Below are 20,000 nucleotides of genomic sequence, written 5' to 3' on the forward strand. Positions count from 1 at the left end.
GAGAGAAGAAGAAGAAGAAGAAGAAGAAGAAGAAGAAGAAGAAGAAGAAGAAGAAGAAGAAGAAGAAGAGGAGGAGGAGGAGGAGGAGGAGGAGGAGGAGGAGGAGGAGGAGGAGGAGGAGAAGGAAAAGGAGGAGGAGGAGGAAGAGGAAGAGAAGGAAAAAGAAGAAGAGGAGAAGGAGGAAGGAAGAAGAATGTCTGAAATGCAAGGTAACACCACTGAAAAAATAGACATAAATTAAGAAGAGAACACCAAATTCTTAACAAGATTAGGCGGCTCCCTTGACGGTGAGTTTCCCGCGATGGCTTGTGTCGCTTTTGTTGTCGAAATGGCAACACAGCAAAGACCTGTCCCGGGATTCAGATTTATGGAACTTATTACTGAATAAATCTAATTTTCCAGGTGAATTATGGTTGTCATTTAAAGAGATGGAAAGATAATGGAGGAGGAGGAGGAGGAGGAGGAGGAGGAGGAGGAGGAGGAGGAAGGGAAATAGGAGGCGGGAGGATATGGGATAGGAGGTAAGAGGTGGTGGTGGTGCTGGTAATGGTGATGGAGGAGAATGAGTAAAAGGAGATTGATGATGAGAAAAAATTAATAAAAGTAAGAAGAAGAACAAGAAGGACTAAAAGAACATGACCAAGAATAACAAAACAGATTCAACAACAACAACAACAACAACAACAACAACAACAACAACAACAACAACAACAACAATAACAACAACAAAGAAAACGAAAACAAGAACACCAAGAGGAAATACAAGAACAAGAACAAGAAAAACAAGAAGGAACAAGAACAACACAAAAAAAACACACTGTCGATCCACACCTCCCACCGCCCTCCGGCACCCATCACCCCGCTAAGCACCACAAAAAGGGAAAAAGAAAATACAGCAGAAAGACACGGTTCTCCCCCCTTTCCTAACGCGTCCTCCCTTGTATTGCCCCTGTCTCCCTTGTCAATCTTCCTTTTCTCTTTCCTCCCTTGCTCCTTCTCTCTCCTATCCCTCCCTTCCCTCTCCTCTCTAGTCTTCTCCTTCCGTTCTCCTATTCACTGCCACCACTTCCCCCTTCTCTCCCGTTCCCAGTACTCCTCCCCTCCTCCATCCTCTCCTCTCCCTTTCTCTTTATTTCTCCCCTCCCGCTCCCCTCACCTTCCTCTCCTACCAACACGAATCCTTTCCTCCACCCCTTCCCTGCCTCCACCACCCACTCTCTTCTCCTCCTCTTCCCTCCTCTCCAATCCACGCCAGGACTCGATGGAAGATAAAACGAGGGAAGCGAAGGAAGGGATGGGAGATGAAGGGAGGGACGCAGAGAGATATAAAGGAGAAAGCATAAAGGGAGTTTCATTTTTAGAGGGTCACCAAATAAAGTCTGTAATCTCTTCCATTTTCACCTCCGTTAGACCTCTCACTTTACATTTGTTCCCTTCCAAACCTTGTTAACTATTTTTTTTTTTTTTTACGTTTATTTTCCTCTCTTCCACTTTCATTCCACATGGTTTTTTTTAGTTATATATTTTTCCTTCAGTCATTTTGTGCTTCCCCTGTTCATTTTCATCTCCCCTTATTTCTCTTTTTTTTCTTATTTTTGCTCTTCTATCATTGTTTACTTTCTCTCTCTCTCTCTCTTTACTTTCTCTTTATGTAATTTCCTTCCCATTGCTGACTTTTATCATTCTCTACTTTCTTCTCATTCATCCATTCATCTTTCTTTACAAATGTTATCTTTTTTCTTTCCTGCGAGTAACATCTTCCAATAGTTTCCGTTTTCTTTTTCTTTCCTTTTCTTTCCAATCTCTTTCTCATTCTTTCATTCTTCTCTCGTCATCCTTTTCATTCCAACTTTAATCATCATCTAATTTGCTGTAACTAACTTTTCTCCTTCCTCTTCCAATCTCTTACATTTCTTTTCATTTTTTTCCCCTTTCGTTCTTTTCCCCGCAATCTTAATCTCATTTCCCGCCTGTGCATCCTTTTTTTTCTTTGACATCCTTTCTATTCGATTTTGCAATATTCTTATCATTCAGTGTATTTCCCTTGTCCATTTCTTTCCTATCTTTTTTCGACTCCATTACGTAACATTCCAATTCTCTCTCTCTCTCTCTCTCTCTCTCTCTCTCTCTCTCTCTCTCTCTCTCTCTCTCTCTGTATCCTTTTTCGCTTTTATTTCCTTCGTTCCACCCTCCTTTCCTTCCTCTTCTATGGTTCATTGTTCCTGCGATTATCTTCACTTGTGCTTACTTTTCCAATAATTTGTTTTTCCCCTCCTCTTTTACCGTTTTATTTCCTTGTTACCTTGTCTTTCCTTTATTTCATTCATTTATTTCCATTGTATATTTCTCCTTTACTTTCCCACTTTCCTTGATCATTTATTTATTTCGCGCCGTTTTCTATGATCGTCTTTTGTATAATATTTTTCAAGTTTATAATCGTATTTTCTTAACCTCAATTTTTCCTCTTTTCTTCTTTTATGCATATTCCTTCCTGCTCAGTGTCCATGTTTTATCAAGGCCCGAAACACCATTTCCTTCTTCAATTGCATCTTTTTTTGAATTCTTACCCTAGCTATTTCCTCCCCATTATAATACCACCACCACCACCACCACCACCACCACTACTACTACTACTACTACTACTACTACTACCATCACCATCACTACTACTACTACTACTTTCCTTTCTTTACTTTATTCAGCATTCTTAATCATTCTACAATCTTGTGAAAATGGTTCCTTAAGGAGATTTCTTTCATGACCCAAGAAGGAGGAGGAGGAGGAGGAGGAGGAGGAGGAGGAGGAGGAGGAGGAGGAGGAGGAGGAGGAGGAGGAGGAGGAGGAGGAGGAGGAGGAGGAGGAGGAGGAGGACGAGGAAGAGAAGGAGGAGGAGGAGGAGGAGGAGGAGGAGGAAGAGGAAGAGGAAGAGGAGGAGGAGGAGGAGGAGGAGGAGGAGGAGGAGGAGAAGGAGAAAAACAATAAAAACACCAACACATTTAGATATAGATACTAACAAGACAGTTTGAGAGAATTACACTATCTAGCATATAGTAAGAAAAAAAAAAAAAAAGGATAGCACACAGGAAGGCTCCTCCCCACCCACTCACTAACAACCACCACCCCAGTGAAGAGAAAGTGCATTGGAACATTTGATAGGAAAGAGATAAGAAGTAATGCCCTCGATATTTTTTTCGTTGGCAGAGAACCAGGAATAATCTGGGTAAAGGAAGAAAAAGAGGAGGAGGAGGAGGAGGAGGAGGAGGAGGTACAATGTCGCCACCATATGATGAAGCTATCATCTCCACCTGAACGATCTCCTCAGCTGTTTCTCTCATATTATCCCCACGAGTGTCCCCTCATGCCCTCTCTTTCTCCTCGTCTTCCTTCTCGTCTTCCTCCCTCCACCACACACACGCTCTCTTCCTCTTCCCCTTCCTTGCACCAATATAACCCGATACCACATTTTTTGGTTGAGAGGAAGAGGGAACTGAGAAGTATTGAGAAGGAGGGAGAAAAGATGAGGTTATCGGTGAGGGGTGTAGATATCCATTTACTATGCATGACGTCAACGATCGTGAATGAATATCGATACGTGAAATTTTATTCGTGTTATTGATATGAGAATTAGAAGTACACTACAGACAAAAAGGAACAGACTAACAAATAAATATATAAGATTGATGATATTGACTTATTTTACATATTTCATTGTTGTTTTTCTATGCAAGAGGAGAAAACCGGCCACGAGCAACAAAAAAAAAAAAAAAGAAAAAGCCCACTTAGCTGTCAAAGGAATGGGATAAATGTCTTGAAACCTCCTCCTGTTAAAGTAAGTCATGTCATATGGAAGTTGGAGACACAGACACATAGGGAGTTCTAGAATTTGTTCTTGCTTCTTGTTTGATGGTCTTAATAATAGGAATATAAGCACATTTTCACTTGATTCGTTGTTTGTTCTGATAATCTAGTGTCATTTCTACTGTTACTTCTTTACTGACATATCGACTAACAGCAGGCAAGAGCAAACAAACAACGAAAGGCGTAAAAACCTTCTTCCCTATTCCAAACACAAACATGACACACTACACAGGCAGTGAGAAGCTAATTACAAACATAATGCAGGTTTATATATATTCTTAACTTTCCATATGACGAAACAGCATAAATCCCGTGGTAATGAGTAATTCAGGATTATATAAATCTTCCACTAATGACTTAATTACCATAATCTCATCCACGCGAACATTAAAACAATGCCAACGCTCCGGGAGAGATGATTACGTGTTAAAATGTTTCGTTTGTCTGTGTTTTCATCTTTCCAATCCAAGTGCTTGCTAATTAAGGCCATATTTATCACTCAGACAATGCATCACATGTAAGTCGTGTATCTTCAGTGAATAGCGCTTTGCTTCATCAAAAACGAGATATGGGGTTAGTCCAATGCATGACGCCGCCACTGAGAAAAACACCTATTTCTTTGAACAAACCTGGATATATGATTTTTATGGCTGTCAATGAAACTCCTGCTCGTTCATCCTTTACGTCAGTACAGAGAGGATAAAAAGATACATAACAAGAACGTAAGAAAATATAAAGGAAATGCTACAAGAAGTCGTCGGGTTTTCACGTATGTAGTAAGTCCTCTATAGTTTACCTACAATTCTCAACCATAAAACTGTCTCATTGTCTTTTATACTGAATCTCCACTAACAACAAAATTACTGAGTCTGATCAATTCACCTACAACTCTATTTAAGAACCATTTTGCTTCTTCTCTGCTTATTCAAATCTAGCTTTATCTTATCCTTTATCTTGTATCCTGATAGATGAATCTGAAGAATTTGTTGATGTCGTCTATTAGTTCGGGAAATTCACCGTAAGAAACAAAAACACGGAAGCTCTGAGCACTAAGAGGATAAAAGATAAAAGCCTCCGTAGAGGCGGGCGTATTTTCCACCCCTTGTAAGCAGAGATGAAAGACGCTCAAAGAATCTTGTCATTTGGTATTTCTTCTGGAATGCTTCTCTGCATTGTGAGTGAGTTTTTTTTTTTTTTTTCTTTAATCTCCCTTTCCTCTTAAATGTTGGTTTTATTTCTTCTTATTATTTTAAACACTATATTCAAAGCTGGAAATAAAAACATTGCATGAAAAAAAAGCAGAAATACAAACGCCAGATGGAAAACTGGAAACACACACCAGATAAAAAAAAAAAACTGTAAACACAAACACTGAATAGAAAAAAGAGGAAATACAAATACAGGAAGGAAGAACGAGAAATACAAACACTGCAAGGAAAAGCTGGAAACAAACACTGGAAACACCAACACCACATGGAACACCAGAAATGCAGAGCAGATGAAAAAAAAAAGAAATACCTCAATCAAACGCAGAGAACCCAAACACAGATGAGGCAAACTTTGAAAACAACAAACACTGGACAGTAAGAAAAACTACAAAATGCAAACAAGAAAGAAAAACCAGAAAAACTGCAATTACACAAACACACATACACACACTGGTACACTGATTGGGAAATTCCAAATACACACTGGAAAGAAAATTTGAACCATATACAATCACAGTCCACAACGCACAATTTCGCTGCGTTACGAGTATCTGTCAGTTTTATGGCTGGACTTCCTCACCACACGTTTTCTACTTGCGTCATGAAGTTTGAATACTATTACCTTCACCATAACCACCACCACCACCACCACCACCATAAGGAAACGCAAGAACGGAATAGTAGTAGTAGTAGTAGTAGTAGTAGTAGTAGTAGTAGTAGTAGTAGTAGTAGTGGTAACAATAATAGTAACAATAATGTGAGACTCAAGTATAAGTATCGGTGGAAAGGGAAAGAGAAATCTGAGAAATATTCAACAGTTCGAGACATACTGAGCACCGTTAAGGTTTCTCCATGTCTCTTACCGAGGCCTTATCGAAATAATATGGCTGGGAACTAGAATTATTAAACTATTGGTCTTTTCTTCCTCAACAGGTCAACGTTATTACCATTATCACCTGAAGTAGTAGTAGTAGTAGTAGTAGTAGTAGTAGTAGTAGTAGTAGTAGTAGTAGTAGTAGTAGTAGTAGTAGTAGTAGTAGTAGTAGTAGTAGTAGTAGTAGTAGTAGTAGTAGAACTAAAACAAGATGCATTTTACTTTCCTACTCTTACTTACTATTTTTGCATGTCTTCCTAAGTTAATTTGATAAGATAAAGCGTGACTTGCTCTTATTTCAGAGAGAGAGAGAGAGAGAGAGAGAGAGAGAGAGAGAGAGAGAGAGAGAGAGAGAGAGAGAGAGAGAGAGAGAGAGAGAGAGAGAGAGAGAGAGAGAGAGAGAGAGAGAGAGAGAGAGAGAGAGAGAGAGAGAGAGAGAGCGCTTGACTGACGAAAAACGAAACAAGAAAAATAGAAAAGGTGAGAAAAAAAAGCAAAACAAAATGGACAAAAAACAATCAAAAAGTTTAATGAAAAAAAAAATAACAGAACCAATAAATAAAGAAAAATGCACAACGAACGGCAGGCAAACGTTTTCTCACTAAAAAGAAAAAGAAAAGAATAAATAAAAAAAACTGGAAAGAACACGAATATTTATACACACACACACACACACACACACACACACACACACACACACACACACACACACACACACACACACACACACACACACACACACACACTTCAGAAAATCACATCAAGTCTCCCCTTCCAAAATAAAACATAAAAAAAGGGAAATAGAAAGCGAAGCGCACTTTCATCTTACACTGCATTACCAATATCATCATTATCGTATTAGCTTTGGAAAAAAAAAAAAGGGGAAAAATTGGACATAATGCACTATTTTTACTTTCAACTTTTCCTGTCATCTCCATTATTAGTATTGTTAATTACAGAAACCTAATACACAAAGAGACTGTAATAGGAGGATGATCAATGCACGTTTTTCTTCATATTTTTCAATTTGTGTCTCTCTCGCTCCAGGTAAAGGGAAAGGACAGGTAGAGAGGCATTATTTTTTTCTCTCTGTTTCGCTTTATGGAAATGTACGAGAGTTTTACCGGAACAGATAAACATGCATCGATAATTAAATGATGCGAAACGAGATTGCTGGTCCAGTGTTGCAGGAGAGAGAGAGAGAGAGAGAGAGAGAGAGAGAGAGAGAGAGAGAGAGAGAGAGAGAGAGAGAGAGAGAGAGAGAGAGAGAGAGAGAGAGAGAGAGAGAGTAAACACAATTTTTTTCTTAGCGTCATAACCAAATTTTACTCTGTGACCTCAACATAGTAAACTTCCTTTATACCAGTATTCTTAAACGCTTTGTGCTCTAAAGATTACTTTCTAAGGATATAAAATAATAAATATAGTTATCATGAATTTCTTTGCGTTAATTTATCACTTCAGTCATAAAAAGCACTCATGAAAATCTGAAAACTTCTTAATCATAAAGAAACCTATTCAAAATTTAGATAACTTCACCGGAATAAAAAAAATACTTTGAAATCTTAGGTAACTTCTCCCAAAGCCTCTTAACCCTTTAACTGCTAGACAAATATTTTCCTATATCCACTTTAAAACATTTTAGAGAAATATTTTGTGGTGGTGTCTTTCAAAATGTTCTGTGCCATAAAAAAAAAAAATTCCTCTTTACTCTTTCTTTTCAGTTCTGTAGTCATGGAAACATTATTTTTTGCAGAGCCTGTAATGTTAACAAAAAAAGATGTCGAATTTTGGGGGTGAATATCAAGCTTAATCCGACAACTTATAAGAGGGAAAGTACGAAAAAGTCACCGCTGTAAACACTTCCCTTCATCTAGATTACTAAAGCCATCCTCCCTTCCTCACCTCCAATAGGTGGCCTGATGCAAGGGAAACCGGCCTTTGCAGAGGTCACGCGAGGGGAAAGGGAGGGGAGAACACAAGGCTGGTCAGTAAATCCCTCGCTCGCTACCCTTGGCTTCCTGGCTTTGTTTGCCCCCCGACCTTTGAGCTGACGGCGAGAAAGAGTCTGACCAAAGCTCCTTACGGCTAGGGGAAAAATACGCATGGTACACACACACACACACACACACACACACACACACACACACACACACACACACACACACACACACACACACACACACACACACACACACACACACACACACACACACACACACACACACACACACACACACACACACTATACGGTACATATCCCATTCCATATACACAGGCAACACGCCCTTCCCTCCATCCCATATACAAAGCCTACACATATCCCCGCCCACATAGAGAACACCTGCATGCCTACCCACCCACATCCTGACACACGCACGCACGCCACTCACTCCAATTCTTCCCCCTCACCGCACATACAAACTATACAACCCTCCACTCTCCTCAAACAAATAATCTACACGTCCTCACCTCCACATCCACACACACACACACACACACACACACACACACACACACACACACACACACACACACATAGACACGCAATCTACATAACTAAACCCTCCAGCCTTCTTTCCCCCAATCAGTTGCCTTCAACACGCCAACAAAGGAATGCGCAACAGGATTTCCTTTGAGTTCTCGTAATGGTCAGTAGGTACCAATGTTTGCACAGCTTAATTAGGCCCGAAACATCCTCACTTTGAGTCGCCATTACTCCATTAAGCTCGCAGCATGGTCATTACACTCGCTAACCTCCTCTGCCCACACACATGATTCTAAACACGACCCCCAATTAGCACCAAAGCATCGCTCATATTCCCCAGTCAGTCGTCGCTCGAAGGCTCGCATTGATAACACGCTTTGCTCTCATGAGAATACACGATGGAGGTCACATTTGAAAGAAAACATATTAGAGAACAGAAAATATTCAGATTAAGCACTGAAAAAAATTTGTTATATGTATATTTGTGAAAGACAAGATACAGAAAAACTACAGAAACGCAAAACCGACCTTGAACTCTAACTTATCCACCGTAATACAGCGCTCGTGTTCCACCACTCATTAGTATTACAAATATCTTCACATGCTACACAAATTATCATCAACCAGGTTTTCGAGGCATTTCTTCTCCCATGAGTCACGCAGCATCCAGGTCAAACTATCACGAAAGACCCCTAAGACCCTGATCACTTCCAATACAGTTTGTTAAAAAGCTGACGAGATGAGACGCTAATAGGTTTGAGAATGCGGGCAGCAGACAGACACTACCCGGAGCTGCGTCTTGAGAAGTGTTTCATTTGAGTTAATGACCCAAAGTTGTAGAGGAAAGTAAACAGAACTGACGACAATACAGATTCAGACGAGCTGTGTAAGTGCGTAATTAGTGTGTGTGTGTGTGTGTGTGTGTGTGTGTGTGTGTGTGTGTGTGTGTGTGTGTGTGTGTGTGTGTGTGTGTGTGTGAAATTGCCCATCTTTCCACGTCATCATTTTAGCGACGTACTGCACTCGGGTGGAAAAGAAGGAAATATATGAGTGCATGGTGTTCTTTCCAGCCTTACCTGCAATATATTCTGCTTTATGGAGTCAGGCGCACTGAACAGTTTTGTGTGATTTGTCTCTGGTCGTATTGTGCCTCGCGTGTTAGGGATGAAGCTTGGCTGGGTTTGCCTGTCCATCTGTCTACGTGTGTGTGTGTGTGTGTGTGTGTGTGTGTGTGTGTGTGTGTGTGTGTGTGTGTGTGTGTGTGTGTGTGTGTGTGTGTGTGTGTGTGTGTGTGTGTGTGTGTGTGTGTGTGTGTGTGTGTGTGTGTGTGTGTGTGTGTGTCAGACTGATAAATAACTTCAGTAAAGATTACTTTCAATCCACTATTGCTAAGACTCTCATATTTCTTTTCCTCTTTTTTTCCTTTATACTTTTTTTCAGCCTTTTCTATTTCTTTCTCATTTTTCATAAAAGTTTCCCTCTGATGCACCTTAATTTTCCGCTCTCAAGAAAAGGAGGAGAAATTACGAGTTTTAATCCCATTACATTTCTCTCACATTTTTTCCCTTGTTTTCTCGTAACTGTCCTCGTTCTCCTTTTATCCATCTTATTTCCCTTCTTAAGGTCTTGCTAGAGTGGAATTTTACGGCTCTAAATTTAGCTCCTAAAGTTACTCTGTTCGTCTTCATTTATTTCTCTATTTTTTTTTTTTTTTAACTTTTCTTTGTAAATAGTGATTCTCATTTTTCCTTTTCTTCATCTTTCTTTTTCTCTCGTTACTTTATGCACTTCATTCCTCCTCTACGACCTTATTCTTGTTCTTTTTCTTATTTTCTTGCTATTCCTCCACTACCTTCTCTTTACGAATAAACTGTCACTCTTTCTTCATGTATTCCTTTCTTTCTCTCTCTTTTTCGTGCCTCTCGCCGTCGTCACCCTCAGCATAAAGAATAAACATTTCGCACCATGAACCAGAAGAGAAGAATCCCTCAATGGTCTTCCTCAGTACGGCTTTATCATTGACGCGTCAGGAAACACACAACAGTAACCTTTTCACGAATGCGGCAGTAAGACACGTGAAATATTCCTTGTTTGAAATAGCCACGGCAGGACACCAACCTCTCGTCGCTTTCCATTCTTTCTCTCTCTGTCTCTCTAATGCCTGTGTTATTCTTTCTCTGCCCGCCTGTCGAAGGCACGCTGTTCATGATAAACACAGTGATCTGGAAGAGGAAGGAGTGTGTTCCTCATGTCGTGAGTTGTTATTTTCAGGAGCGGTGGGTGATATCTGGCAAGCACGGGTAGGAAGGGCAGATGCATGTGTGGTGTACAGGCGGAGCGATGAACTGCTACGAGAATTCCTGTTGCTGGTCCAGTAATGATGGTGATATGAACGTCATCAGTATCAATTGTGACAATGCAATGATAATGATATAATGAAATCACAGGACAAAAAATAATTTCCATCATGAATAATTTACAACAGCCATGGAATCACTCTTCTCGCATATATAACACATTGATCCGCAGCGTTATCTTACTCTTCAGGAAATAAACAACACTTAGTCAGCTTTAGTCACTTCAGGAAAACATGATTTTTCCTCCTTCCCAGTAACCTCATCCGTCGAAGTATGAGCTGCCAATATTGACTGAACTGTTGCAATATCTCCTGTGAACTTCCTGATATTAACCCCTTCAATACTGAGTCGCATTTTTACTATGATTTTTAGGTACGATTAGACGATTTTACTTGCAATGGGAAGTGTCTATGGAGGTTAAAAGATTAATAGCCAGAGTCTTTACCATTTCAATCCCCACATGAATTTCTGAAGGTGTACAAAATCACTAAATAGTGAGCGGAATAAATATGGAAACGCTTCACGGTACTCATGGGGTTAAGTGCAACGAAATGTAAGAAATAGATTTTATGAAGTCCCAATCCGAAAAGTTTAGGAAGAGCAGCATTTTGAGGAATCTTTCACTGCAAGAGTTGGCTGCCTCAACGCAGGCTGTGAAAACTTTTGATGGATTCACATGATCTTCATTCCCAGATAGAATTGTGCAAGTTATCGACACTTACAGAGATGAGATGACACACCTCACTGAAACTACACATTTGATCACAACTCCACTTGCTAGAAATTCTAATTGAAAATAGATAGACAAAATATACCATTAAAAATAAAACCTTGGAGTTGGCAGTGATCAGCACCCGACCACTAAATAATGACAACAACAACAATTTTACTCACGTGGTGTCCTTAAGATCCTCTCAACGGTGTCCTCGGAGGCAACACGAGCACCGGCACACCCTCCGTCACACCACTGGAACGTCAAGAAAGAAAAGACGAATATAACTTTCCATTGGCTGTTTGACCAACTAAGCTAGACATATTTACTCATGTTTGGCATATATGTACTTATGAAACTATTATTTAAATGTATTCGCTCTATTTTTGTTATGTAATTCTTAACTCACACCACACGCTCTCTCTCTCTCTCTCTCTCTCTCTCTCTCTCTCTCTCTCTCTCTCTCTCTCTCTCTCTCTCTCTCTCTCTCTCACACACACACAAAAACAAAACACACACACACACACACACACACACACACACACACACACACACACACACACACACACATATCCATCGCCAGCGTCATTCTAAACAACCACAACCACACCCCGGCATCTCCAGCCCGTTCTGCCCCGCGTCACGCTCCTCAAGGTGATTCAGACGCGGAGGTCATTCACTTGTATCGATCTTCAGACCTTCTCGAGCCAATCTTTTGAGTTTCGGATTGTATAGAGAAAAGGAAAAGGAAAGAGGAGAGTATCAAAGGAAGCTGAAGAGATTATACCCCCGAGCAGCCATCAGGAAGTTAGGCTAAAGTACACGGCGAGTTTTCAGGGTACAGAACTTCATTAGTGTCTGTATTAAAGGAATTATACGGAAAATTTGTCCTCTTAAACCCCCCACTAAGTTTGATGTGCTTTCTTAACCCCTTCGGTACTGGAACTTATTTCTACCTTGTGTTTGGGTTTCATTAGACGATTTTATGGATATTAGGAAGAGTCTATGGAGGTCAGAACATTAATGGCTAGAGTCTTCACTATTTTAATACCCACATAAGTTTTTTGAAGCTGTATAAAATCATCAAATAGTTAATAGAATGAATATGAAAACGCGTCATGATACTGAAAGGGTTAAATCACAAGCCACTCTAGAGCATTTTTTTTTTCTATTGTTCCAGATCATCTCTTCATTTACTCTTTTCAGTCTCTTTTCTTTCATACAGGTATTCTGGAAAATTTGATGCAGCGTCTTTAGTGTTAAGCATCGTTAAATATCGCAGTGAAGGAGTTAAAAGTACTACATCTTTACTATTTTACCTACACTCTTTAGGAACTGGCACCTTTAAAGAACCCATTTTTCATAACTATTTTTTGTTCACCAATGCCAGAGCTCCCTCATAAATAAATAAATAATCCCCTGCCATGGTAATTATTCGAATGTTCCCACGTATTTTCCCAAGAGTATTTCAGTTTCTGCCACAATAATAATCTCTTACAATGCGCTGAGCAGTGGGCGTCTTGTTCAGAACCAGTGGGGTATACTAGTACAATATTGTTAATGATGGCGCTGCTCTCTCTCTCTCTCTCTCTCTCTCTCTCTCTCTCTCTCTCTCTCTCTCTCTCTCTCTCTCTCTCTCTCTCTCTCTCTCTCTCTCTCTCTCTCTCTCTCTCTCTCTCTCTCTTGAATCTTTTCGTTTTGGTTATCTTCATTCACCTCTTGCTCATAATACTTCTCTTTTCCTGATTCGTGCCTTTCTCCTTTTATTGGCCTTCCTTCTTTTTTTTTTTTTCCTGCTATTTCTGTTATGTTTTTTTTATCTTCTATTATTGTCTGTCTTCTTTCTTCTCTTCTTCCTCTTCAAGAATTTTCGTCTTCTGTCTCCTCCTCCTCTGCTTTTTTTCTTCCTTGTCCTCGTGTTTCATTCTTCCTTATCTTCCTTCTTCAGTTGTTCTCTTTCTTCTCCTCCTCGTTAAGTTTCGTCTCCAACTCTTCCTCCTCTGCTTTTTCTTCCTTCATATTGATTTTATTCTTTCTTCTTAACTTTTTGGTTCTCTTTTCTTTCTCCTCCTCGTACGAACATAGCATTCTCGGCGGAGGTAAGAGGAATGAAGACGAGTCATAAACAAGAAGGCAATGTCCCCTGCAGGTAGCACTGGCATTATTCAACCATCGCATCTAATTTTTATCAGCATTTAGAAGCTCTTTGCTCTCTCGCACCGACTTTTTTTTCACTGCTGTCAAAGGCCGCAGACATGATCAACCGGGTTCTAGAAAGTGGTTCGCCTGTTGATGATGTAGAAATCTTGTTTATCTACCGGGTTCTTGAAAGTGATTCGCTTGTTGTTGATGTGAAAATCGTGTTTATCTGTTACTGGAACTATAAACAAATTTTTAAAAAAACTTAAAAAAAAACGTATGTGCCCTCTCGCCATAACCATTTTCAAAGGCCGAAGACATGATTAATCGGGTTCCCAAGAGTGTTTCACCTGTTGTTAATTGGAAAATCTACTCCACTTGTCATTAAAACTATAAAACACCTAGAAAGACGAGTGTAACCAGAGTCTTTTGAAAATGAGAGAGGTGCGGCGCTGAAGTATCTTAAAATATGGTACATGTGTTCATGTTTAGAGTATTGTGCCCGTGAGCATCTGGAAAGCCCTCTACTTCTCTTCAACCTATTACTCCCTGCTCCTTCTCCTTTTTCCTCCTCCTCCTTGTTGTCCTGGTACCGCTGGCACCATCAATATTTTCTGGTTTGGTTGAAGAGAAACACCGAGGCCTTTCCCTGTGTTTATTGTAAGATACAAAGCGTATTGAAGCTTGGTAGACTTGGTAGCGAGTAGCCGTGGAGGCTTGAGAACTAGCCGGTGGCCAGAGCGAGACTTGTAGTCGGTAGCGGCTAGATGAAGCTTGGTAGCAAGCGTGATGATGTAGAATCACAGTCTACACAACTGGAGTGTGACTGTAGACTGTAGACTGTAGAGGTAGACTGGCTGTGCAGGACAGTATAACCAGTCAAAGGAGAAGGCAAGCGGATTGCCAGGCAGAGCGTGAGCCGTGAGTCTCTCAAAGCTGTGTTGGGACCAGACTTATGCGGCGTCCCGTGGGGTGGCGGAGTAATACCCACGGTCGCAGTACATCATACGGTAGAACATTACATTACATTACCGCGCATAAAAGTAGTCTGTCTATGATATCGTCTTAGCTTATCTCGCTCTGACCTTCAACGAGATATTTCTACAATCAAGCAAGATTTGGAGGAAAACGACCACGGAGTTAAAGGAGGAGGAGGAGGAAACGACGATGGAAGAAGAGAATAAGAGAGAAAATGAAAAGGAAAACGAAGAGAAGGGAGAGAGAGAGAGAGAGAGAGAGAGAGAGAGAGAGAGAGAGAAGGAGAAAAAGAAGAAAATTCATCTCCTGTAAGGGCCACAAAGACTGCCATTACCAACACCACCACCATCAATACTACCACCACCATCACCACCTTCCTCTATCAATTCCCAGAATGCTGACAATCAGATTATATAAATTTTTTTTTTTTTTTTTTTTTTTTTTTTTACATTACAAGGGCACTGGCCAAGGGAAAACAGTGTTGGAAAAAAAATCCTGCTGGTTGCCAGGCCCTGTTAAGAGGAAAGTAGGAGAAAGAAAAACAAAAAATCTAAAAGGAGGGTCCAGTTAACGTAAGAGGTGTCTTGACACTCCTCTTTTGAAAGAGTTTAAGTCATAGGCAGGTGGAAATACAGACACAGGTAGAGGTTCCAGAGTTTACCAGTGTAGGGAATGAAGGAGTGAAGATACTGGTTAACTCTTGCATTAGGAAGATGGACAGAATAGGGATGAGAAGAAGTAGAGAGTCTTGTGCAGCGAGGCCGCAGGAGGGGGAAGGCATGCAGTTAGCAAGTTCAGAAGAGCAGACAGCATGAAAACAGCGGTAGAAGACAGATAAAGATGCAACATTGCGGCGGTGACTTAAAGAATCAAGACAGTCAGTTAGAGGAGAAGAGTTGATAAGACGAAAAGCTTTAGATTCCACCTTGTTTAGTAAAGCTGTGTGTGGATCCCCCAGACATGAGAGCCATACTCCATACACGGGCGGATAAGGCCCTTGTACAGAGCAAGCAGCTGGGAGGGAGAGAAAATGGACGAAGACGCCATAGGACACCTAACTTCTTGGAAGCTGATTTAGCAAGAGTAGAGATGTGAAATTTCCAGTTTAGATTTTTAGTGAAGGATAGACCGAGTGTGTTTAATGTAGAGGAGAGGGAAGTTGAGTGTTATTGAAGAAGAGAGGATAGTTGTCTGGAAGGTTATGTCGAGTAGATAGTTGTAGAAATTGAGTTTTTGAGGCATTGAACAAAACCAGGTTTTCTCTGCCCCAATCAGAAACAAGTGAAAGATCAGAAGTTAGGCGTCCTATAGCATCTCGCCTTGAGTCATTTAATTGTTGTTGGGTTGGGCGTCTGTTGAACGCTGTTGAATAATGCAAGGTGGTATCATCAGCATAGGAGTGGATAGGGCATTGAGTCAGATTTAGGAGATCATTGATGAATAATAGAAAGAGAGTGGGTGATAGGACAGAACCCTGTGGAACACCACTGTTGATAGTTTTAGGGAAGAACAGTGACCGTCTACTACAGCAGCAATAGAACGATCGGAAAGGAAACTGGAGATGAAGGTACAGAGAGAAGGATAGAATCCGTAGGAGGGTAGTTTAGAAATTAAAGATTTGTGCCAGACTCTATCGAAGGCTTTCGATATGTCAAGGCCGACAGCAAAGGTTTCACCGAAGTCCCTAAAAGAGGATGACCAAGATTCAGTTAGGAAAGTAAGAAGATCACCAGTAGATCTGCCTTTACGGAAACCATACTGGCAATCAGAGAGAAGGTTGTGAGCTGATAGATGCCTCATTATCTTCCTATTAAGGATAGACTCAAAGGCTTTAGAAAGGCAGGAAATCAAAGCTATAGGGCGGTAGTTAGAAGGATTGGAGTGGTCACCTTTTTAGGGACAGGTTGAATGTGAGCAAACTTCCAGCAAGAAGGATAAATAGAAGTAGAGAGACACAGATGAAAGAGTTTGACCAGGCAGTGAGCGAGTTCGGAAGCACAGTTTTGAGAACAACAGGAGGGACTCCATCCGGACCGTAAGCCTTCCGAGAATCAAGGCCAGAGAGGGCCAGGAAAACGTCTTTATAAAGAATTTTAATTTTAGGGATGAAGTAGTCAGAGGGTGGAGGAGTAGGAGGAATATGCCCAGAATCATCCAAAGTTGAGTTGGTAGCAAAGGTTTGAGCGAAGAGTTCAGCTTTAGAAAAGAAGAGACAGCTGTAGAGCCATCTGGATGAAGTAAAGGAGGGAAAGACGAAGAAGTAAAGTTGTTAGAGATATTATTGGCTAGATGCCAGAAATCTCGAGAGGAGTTAGAATTGGAAAGACTTTGACATTTTCTATTGATGAAAGAGTTTTTAGTAAGTTGGAGAATAGATTTGGCATGATTACGGGCAGAAATATATAGGGCATGAGTTTCAGCAGTTGGATGGCTACGGAACCGTTTGTGAGCCGCCTCTATCATTGACAGCACGAGAACAAGCAGAGTTAAACCAAGGCTTTTTAGCTTTAGGGTTAGAGAAAGTATGAGGAATGTATAGCTCCATGCCAGAGATAATCACCTCTGTTATGCGCTCGGCACAAAGAGAAGGATCTCTGACATGAAAACAATAATCATCCCAAGGAAATCAGAATAGTACTGCCTTAGTTCCTCCCACTTAGCAGAGTTAAAATGCCAGAAGCACCTCCGCTTAGGCGGGTCCTGAGGCTGCACTGGAGTGATAGAACAGGTAACGGAAATTAGATTGTGGTCGGAGGAGCCCAACGGAGAGGAAAGTTTAACAGAGTAAGCAGAAGGGTTGGAGGTTAGGAAAAGATCAAGAATGTTGGGCGTGTCTCCAAGGCGGTCAGGAATACGGGTAGGGAACTGCACTAGCTGCTCTAGGTCATGAAGGATAGCAAAGTTGAAGGTTTGTTCACCAGGTTGGTCAGTGAAAGAAGATGAAAGCCAAAGCTGGTGGTGAACATTGAAATCCCTAAAATGGAGATCTCAGCAAAAGGAAAGTGAGATAAGATGTGCTCCACCTTGGAAGTCAAATAGTCAAAGAATTTTACATAGTCAGAGGAATTAGGTGAGAGGTATACAGCACAGATGAATTTAGTTAGAGAGTGACATTGAAGTCTTAGCCAGATGGTAGAAAATTCTGAAGATTCAAGATTGTGGGCACGAGAGCAAGTGGTGTCGTTACGCACGTATGCGCAACATCCAGCTTTGGATTGAAAATGAGGATAGAGCAAGTAGGAGGGAACAGAAAAGGCAGAGAGAGAGAGAGAGAGAGAGAGAGAGAGAGAGAGAGAGAGAGAGAGAGAGAGAGAGAGAGAGAGAAGTTTTTCAATATGTGACTGAAGGAAACAAGAAAGTAACAGACCAGTACAAGAGACTCGAGGCAAAGAAGCAGCTGAAAACAAAGAAACACTGAGTCTGAGCCGCGTCAGTGTCCAGAGGAAGGGCGGGGCGTACCTGCGGATAGTCCCAGATTGTCTCTATTTACCCAAGAGAAAGATTGGCTGAGGACTGGTTAACTGCTGACGGAGGAGAGAGAGAGAGAGAGAGAGAGAGAGAGAGAGAGAGAGAGAGAGAGAGAGAGAGAGAGAGAGAGAGAGAGAGAGAAGAGAGAAGAGAGAAAAGAAAGAAAGAAAGAAAGAAAGAAAGAAAGAAAGAAAGAGAAAGAAAGAAAGAGAGAGAGAGAGAGAGAGAGAGAGAGAGAGAGAGAGAGAGAGAGAGAGAGAGAGAGAGAGAGGAAATGAAAAATTCAGTAGTTGATAAGATAAGAGTATTACATTAGTTGAAATTAGGAAGTCACTGAATACTTCTCAGTGCAATATGCGACAATTCTGGGTTTTAAAACAATCTCTGGAGTTTTTATAAGCAGCTACAAGGAAAAATAAAGAATGATAAACGGAATAGATTTTGTCATTTCTATTAATGTTTGGAAGTATCCCCTTTAGCTCATAAATTCCCGTGAAAAGCCCTCATGGTATAAATAGAAATATAAATAAAAAAAATGTACGTGTAGGATAACTAAATATGTGTCAAAGTGCTTAGGGGTTAAGGAGGAATGTGACAAATGGCAGTGGGTATTTTAAGAATCAGGGAAAATATGAGAAATCTTCCTTATTCAAATTTTCAAGCGCCTTTTTTCAATTATGTTATTTAGAGAGTGACTGTGGGCTTAACACCTTCAGTACCATGCCGCGTTTTCATAGTCCTCCTGGTTATTATTTAGCGATTTTACACAGCTTCAGAAACTTATGTGGGGATTAAAATAGTAAAGACGCCTGCCATTAATCTTTTGATCCTCCCTAATGCAAAATAAAATCGTCTAATCATACTCAAAGTCATGGTAAAATGTGTCTCAGTACTGAAGGGGTTAACCTCAATGGTAATATAGAGGAAAGTATGTACTAGTTAACAGTACTGTCCACTTTAAGACAGCTATTTTATTTTTTCTTCTTCTTCTTCTTCTTCTTCTTCTTCTTCTTCTTCTTCTTCTTCTTACTGCTCCTCTTCCTTCTGCTCCTTCTCCCAAATATCCCACAGAAACACTCACCAAACCAATTCTAATCCCCATTTTTACCCAATGTTTACAGCAACTTTATTTTCTTACTGGAAGCGACTTTTTCTTTGTTCTCCTCTGGCACCTTGTCGGGCTGGTGGAGGCGCTGGGCACGAGGGAAGGGCTCAGCCAGGAGAGAGGGGGAGAAGTGGAGGGAGAGAGAAGATAAAAGGGAGAGTGAAAAGGTAGGTTTATGAAAACGTCTATTGTGCTAATAAGTATGAACGTGCTATATATAACTTCACTTTTAATAGAGACGTTAATTAGCATATTCTTTTATGCATTTTGTATTTTGGTTCTCTTCCTCTCTTTTCATTTTTTTTATCTTTTCTTCTTCACTTTTCACTTTCTTTTTCCTCTGCTGTTACTTTTCTTGGTGTTATTCCATATTTCTTTTTATTATTTCTCATCATTTCTTCCTTTTCTCTTAACATGTCATTTTAACTTTTCTCTATATCCTCTTTTCCACATCTTACTCTTCTTCCCTTTGCTTTCTTCTTTTTATCATCTTCTTTTCCTCTTTCTCCTCCATCTACTTTCTCTCTTCCTACTTAACCACATTTCACTTCTCTCCATAATTCGCCTTTCTTATTATTTTCTTCATGATCCACTGTTCTTTTCCTTTACCTCTGTTTCTATTCCCAGAAGTCTAAAATCGTCTTACTTTACATCTCCTTCATTCATCACTTTCTTCCTCTCCTACTCCTCTTTCTCTTCCAGCTACTAAAAAACTTAATAATCTGCAAAAATTTCTCTTGTTTTTTCCCTTCATTATTAGTTCTCTTCTAATATACTTCTTTTGTTCCTCTTTTCTCCTTTTCACTTTTCGCT

General features: G+C 40.5%; 1 protein-coding gene across 2 annotated transcripts in view; it reads right to left on the bottom strand.

The window, feature by feature from the left end:
- Positions 1-20,000, bottom strand: part of LOC123516187 (pyrokinin-1 receptor-like) — a 225,224-nt gene that overhangs the window by 98,681 nt on the left and 106,543 nt on the right. For both annotated transcript variants that reach the window (XM_045275371.1, XM_045275370.1), the window contains exon 3: positions 11,680-11,752. The gene's annotated coding sequence lies outside the window, so the exon portion shown is untranslated. The remainder of the gene's footprint in view (positions 1-11,679; positions 11,753-20,000) is intronic.

The sequence above is a fragment of the Portunus trituberculatus genome, chromosome 40, assembly GCF_017591435.1.
Source record: "Portunus trituberculatus isolate SZX2019 chromosome 40, ASM1759143v1, whole genome shotgun sequence".
Taxonomy (NCBI): domain Eukaryota; kingdom Metazoa; phylum Arthropoda; class Malacostraca; order Decapoda; family Portunidae; genus Portunus; species Portunus trituberculatus.